A 6,850-nucleotide genomic window follows, 5' to 3' on the forward strand; every position below is an offset into this window, starting at 1 on the left:
GTTGATGAGATTTAGTATTAAAAACATGTCCGTCATTTTCACCTCCACCCATTCAAAGCTGATGAGAGCTAAAATATAACTTCTGGTTATGGTCACAAAAAAAAAGTCTGGATTATTTGTTTTAAGCTTCATGAGTATACTGCTGTAAACCATTCTGTCTGAGAAGATTTTATTATAAATCATCCTAAATTCACAGCAGCACAACAAATACTATTATGCTGTTATCTATAATTGTACTTTATAAAATTTAAATCAACATAATTTATTATTGAGAATGAAATTATTTTTTAATAAAGTAAAATAAAAGCCTATAAACAGTGCTATAAATATTTTTATGTGCATAAATATATTTTCTTATTTCTTGATTTTAAAAAACAAACGGCTCAGAGATTCTGAAAGCTTTTGTGACCTGGTAAGTCTTGATGTTAAATGTTTAAGTGTTTCTTATTAGGGGGTTTATTAAAATGATTGCTTTTTTTAATCTACTTAAACTGAATTTTCACCAAAGGCAGAGCGCTAAAAACCCTTTAAACTCGAAATTCTTTAATGTGATCATTGAAACATTCATGTGTGTTTGCATGCACTGCCCATCAGGAGAATAAAGACCTCACATTCATGTAGTTTTAATGTCCAGTTGTAATGTTTTCCACAGATTCATATCAAGTGACTTAAACATACAGCAGATGTGACTTCAGTTAAATGTCTTCTGTTCAATTATTCATGACAAACATCTAAACGTCCTCTTTACATCTGAAGCAGCTTTCAAAACATCTCAAGATAATAAAACAGCATTTAGCTCATCAAAACTATTGAGAATCTGTCACACTAAAATACCCAAATATAAAGAATATAAAATAATATTGCATAAAGAAATTGAATTATTTTATTAGATTTTAGGGTGAAACATGACCCAGTGAGATTAATCCACTCATGATATTCAGTCCCTAAAACACAACATTCAATCTAAAAACATCATTCACAGACAGATCATGAATAACATCAAGAAGAAAGAGGAATCATCTGATACATTCTTAAGCAATATTGCTTGAGTAGGAGTGTGATATAGCTCTATATCATCATGGCTGTGATTAGGCCAGAGGCACGAGGCCGCAGGCCGAGAGCGATATTGCTTTTATACAACAGTTCGACAGCACACGTTTGAAAAACGAAAACTAGAAAACAACAACAGAGTTATTTTAAAAGCCTCTTTGTTTGAGAACTACTTCTTCCGCCACGAATTTGAGGGCTGCCAGAATGACAGGTAACACTTTCGGCTGCTTTGAATCTCATAACAACTCAATAGACGGAAAAGCCGTAACTTTATATTAGAGACTGTCCTTTTATATTACCGTTTCTTGGTCACAAAGTGTAGTTTTAAGATTAGTTCAGTCGAGAATGTATATGAATTATATTTAAATCTGCCGTCGATTAGTAAAGATAGCGCCTGTTTGAACGTTTGCTTGGTGAGATTCGGTACGAATGAGAACCAAAGCATGAGCGGACATCAGTGTTCACTCGCCCCGCTGACCACCGCCCTCTCTGGGCTACATTTCTGAAAGAGATACCCTGGCTCTCATGTTGGCCTTGTTTGTTTATTTGGTGTCATCAGGGTGGGATTTGTAAAAAAAACAGAGGGGGGGATGTTTTCATTGGCGTCGATTTCGGCAACGGTGGGTACCCACCATATTTCGTCATGAGTCATTTTGTACCCACCATTAGTTTTAACTTTTTTGACTGTTTTCAGTATGAAGAGCAATATATGAGAAATTTGGTAATCATTGTCCGACCTAACAAAAATCCATTATAATATTATTATTATTTTTTATATATTTAAGCAATAAGGTACGAGAGGCTGTGCTGTATCGTGAATAAGTAACGGCTGAAGGGCGTTGTTAGGCACGACGCGAAGCGGAGTGCCTGCAACCCCTTCAGCCGTTACTTATTCACGATACAGCACTTGCCTCGAGTACCCTACTGCTTTTATAAAACGGTTACCACACAATATTAAAGTAAAAAAAATATTAGTGCAACTTTCATGAAGTTAAATCAATAAAAGCATTCCTTCCGCTAGAAAAAATAGTCCCTGAATGCAAACAACAACATGGAAGCTCAAATAAAAACAACAAACTGCTCTCAGACTTTGTCTCATTATATGTTTATGTGTTGCTAAGGGTGTTGCTAAGGGCGCAGTGATATTAAATAGAACCGTTGGGTGAAGCGGTCATAGCAGTGTTTTATTGTGAATAAAGCACACCTATTGACCAATCAGAATCAAGGATTGGAACTAACCGTTTTATAATTCTAATTAAAATATTTCTAATATTCAGAAATGCGCTCCCCACTCACGAGCTCTGATCGGAACAAACCCGAACCTCACTGTCTGCTGAACTTGCGCAGAAACATAAAAATATAACCAGCTTTTCAAAATGGTTTTAAAACTAAACATTTATACTATTTTAGCACAAATTATGAGCTTATTGACGATTTTTTATCATTCTTGACATAATGCGTCTCTGTCCACAGCACATTTCAAAACATTTTAATTCATAAAAATAAATCATGAGAACATGAACTCATCACTGCATTTGCAGGAATTGTAAAATCTTTTTTCTTATTAACTCATGAAGCAGCCTAACACATTATTTTTACTCTAATAGCTTATCTTTCCCCACACATATCAAGCCCGTAGGCAGGGGGGGTTCGGGTGGTTCGAACGAACCCCCCCCTCACTAAAAAGGTCCAGAATTTAAGTCGTTTTTTCGCTTGATTTTTGTCATCATTGTTTTAATCAATGCTTGTGACAAATATTCTGGGTTCCTGTTTCAAATTTATATGATACATTATTGAAGCTGGACACATGATTTCTGTCATTTTCTGATGCTCGTTTTATTTGACAACGCTCAGCGCTCGTTTGACTTCTGGCTGCGCTGCGCAGACTGATCGGAATGTGACGTCTTAGCACCGCGAGACCGATTCAATAGTAAATATCTCACTATGCTTTTAAATAGATCTCGCGGTAGTGTGGTGTCACAAGTAAGATTAAGTAAGATAAAGTCAAAATTATTCCGAGATGACCAATAAAATCAGACTGAGGTGCAACACAGGGGTCAGATGCGCAGTTAGTGGAAGTGCAAGAAAGATGTAAGTAATCAAACGCTGACTATTATACAGTAGTTTAATGATGTGAGATATGAAACGCAGTGATTGTCAAGGTGACAAGACAAGAAACATTAGACCACATGGGTGTCCAAATTTAATGCGCTGCTTTAACTCCCTCCAGTACTCCCATTATTCAGCGTGTTTATTAACAAAATTCAACGCCACTCTTTAATTCTTTAAGATATCTTTTTTACTGTATGATTAGATTCACTGTGTTGTACTGAACTGCTGCGCTGCGAAGCTTGAACTTGAAAACGCGACGCATCACGTGCGCCCACCGGTAATGCGCGTGCACGGAGTTTAAATGAGCCCATATTCATCTTTTGGCTTAAACATTTTATTGCATTCGGTCTTAAAGCCATATAAACAGTACCTGTTGAAGTCACTAAAGTTAATTAAACAACAAAAGAAGAGAAAGTCACTCACTGGTCCTGACTGTAAGTGAGCTCTGCTATTAAAAGTAAGTTTAAGGTTTATCGTGGAATTTTGATTTTCTGAACAACTTTTACTAAAGTTACTGCAGTTAACAAGAAGCCTTTTGCTTCATTAACAGACATTAAATCAGATGTGAGAAGTTTAAAATGAAGGCTTGCATTATGTTTACATCATACACAGTTAGTATAATGCATGCAGGGCAAGAAGAATATTTATCTAATGTGGGGTAATGTGAAGTAATCGTAGATTCATTTATGCTTTTTTTAATAATTACAGTTTTCTTTCATGGGATATGGACCCCCTAAAGTTGCCTCTGCCAACCCATTTATACAATTCTAGTTCCCTGCATTACTGATTTTGTATTTAAGCATATTAAGTGTATAATAAGTGTGTGCATATTTTGAATTAATTTAATAAACTAATTATTGATGGCCTTTAGTTAATTCACTAAAATGATCCTATATTCAGTAAGCCTATGTTTACTTTACTGACAGCCCATTGTGCCCAGGATGGTAAAATAATTATTACAATGCATTCCTATAATGACCAACACAAATCTTCTGCATACTGACATGGTTTGAAATCTATAGTTATGATTCTTTGGTTTTCTGATGTTTTTTGAAATTCATATATGTAGAGCAGAGAAAAAAAAAATTTCCTGGGGTGCATGCCCTAGAAAAATACATATATGGATCTCTGTATTTATTAAATCTTGCGTATGGCCCTGCTCATAATTAAATACAAAAGGAGGAGAAAAACTGCAAAAAGGTCCACTTTTTGAAAAAAAGAACCCCCCCTTTCAATAGGCTGGCTACGGACCTGCATATGAACTTTGATCATGCACAACGAAAAAACACGCAAGAATTAAATCTTGAATGGCAAAACTATATGGCACAACATAGTGTCATCTTAAACATAAATATGAACAATGCATTGATTGCAAAGTTAAACCATTACAGTAGAAACAGTTTTAATGCTGCTTTTAAAGTAATAACATTAACTTTACACCGCGATGCTGAGCTACAGTGAAATGATAGAAAAGTCAGATGCATTATGTGTTAGTCACTTAGCCTCATTTGCGCAAACTGGACGCGCCCGCGCCTTGCTAAACGCCTCATCGGCATTTCTCATGTGTAACTTCAGCCATTCTCAGTGGTTTGACTGGGACACTAACTCTGCTTGTCATCATAAACAGATAATCAGATTGTTATGTTTATTCCCGCTTTATTAATATGCGTCTGAGTGTGCTGCATTTCATCGTTTCGACACACAGCTCCATAACCATCTCGCAAGTGTTGATAGGTGAGGTGTAACCAATCAGATAGCGCCGTGGGCGGGACATTGAGCAAGTCTGCAGAGTGGTAGTCTCGCGTAGCCAGACCTTCAATACTTCAGCCAACAGTTTGTGGGCGTGACGTCTGAGGCTGAGACTAGCAGAGTGGTGAATACAGAGAGGCTGCGAGGCAGCTGTATCAGAGCCAGCCAGCCAAAGTAGCGCATTTTAAAACAAAATTGACTTTAATCAAACCACGGATCCGTGATAAGTTTTGTGATCCATCTCGCCACTAGTGTAGTAGCACTGATCACTTTGAGGGGGGGATAAATTTATCCCCACCGGGGATAAAAATAATTAAGCAGAGTCAGGGATACATTGACCAGAAAGGGGGAAATCCCACGCATCCCCCCCGGCAAATCGCACCCTGGGTGTCATGATCAAACTATTACTTGTTTTTTAATTCATATTTCGTGTCTTTTGTGTTGTTATTGTTTTGGCGCGAGGTAAAAGTGAATAAACTATACTTGTATAATGTTACTATTGCTTTCTCATTTATTCTTAACGTGATACGAGCACTCGATTATTATTATTAAACTTTGTTCTTGTCAGTACTATACAAAACGGTTTTTTATAAGTGTCAGAGAGATGTTTTTGCATGCTGCTTATAAATATATCAGTGGCGATATCTCATAACATGTTTTAATAGTCACGTCACGATAAAGTAAATGATCAATGTCCACATTTAAAAGCTTCGGTGCTTACCTGCAGTTCCACGGTGTTTTCGCGTTCTGATAAGAAATATAGCTCCAGAAAAAAAAACGAGTGTCTATATTCCTCTTTCCAAGTGTTAATCATCCACACGATGTGACAAGACATTTCTCCCATTAACTTTAACGTAACATCCATACATTTATTAGATGACTCATCTATTTATCTGAAAGATTATCCAGCATCATGAAGTGTTTTAATGTGAACTATTTTCTTTTCAGAAATTCACAATTTTATACCCAAGTTTGAGTCAGCACATTAAAATGTATTTAAGCCATTAAAACTGTGACACAAACCTTACATTGGGTCGATTAAATTTGTTAAACTCTGTTTCATAATATATGCTTCTCAAATGTTGATGACAGTAATTGTGTCTGAGGTTTTGTTTGTGTTTGACTTTTATGTGATTGTGAGATCACAGTGGATGAGTTTTTTAGATGTAATATATTAATGCCTGTCTCAAAGATATACTGTATACTTCATAATGTGATGTAAAACATTCAGTAAAATAATAAATACATCCCTACACTGCACAGAGCATCTTTACAGTAATGTACACCAAGCAGCGAAAAAAGCTTATACAAAATATACAGACATGTTTACATTTATTTAATATCATTTTTGACTGAAATGTTACTTTAATTCAATTCTTAAAGTGTAAGATATTAGTGAAGTATTAAAGGGAAACGTGATTGAGGGTTTGGACTTTAGGAAAAGCTCTGCTCACATCTGTCTTATACTTATCATTTAACATTTTAGTGTTTGATGTTACATTCATTAAAGAGTTTAAAAAACTTTACATTTGTGTGGAAGTCATTTATTATTCATTAAAAATATTTTGCTAACATTTAACACATTAAAATGAATGACGTTGACTTGTTTTAATAGTTTAGAGAAATTGCATTTCCAGATGAAAGTAAAGTAAAGTTGATGTGGTTTGAAGATGTTAACATGAGACAGAGCTGAGAGGATCAGAATCACTCAACACTATCAATGCAAATCTGATTTTCACATCTCACATTTACTGTTTGTTTAAATGATGTGAACCTGAACACTTTCACTTCTTCTCAATGAAGACTTTAGTTATTTATGAGGCTAAACATTTCAAGATAAGTTTCTATGAACTGACTTCACAACAGACTTTATTCTTCACACAAACAGAAACCTCATCCTTGCTTTAATAATTAAAGTCTGTATAAAACCACAAAACAT

Source organism: Misgurnus anguillicaudatus, chromosome 25 (assembly GCF_027580225.2).
Source record: "Misgurnus anguillicaudatus chromosome 25, ASM2758022v2, whole genome shotgun sequence".
In the NCBI taxonomy this organism is placed as follows: domain Eukaryota; kingdom Metazoa; phylum Chordata; class Actinopteri; order Cypriniformes; family Cobitidae; genus Misgurnus; species Misgurnus anguillicaudatus.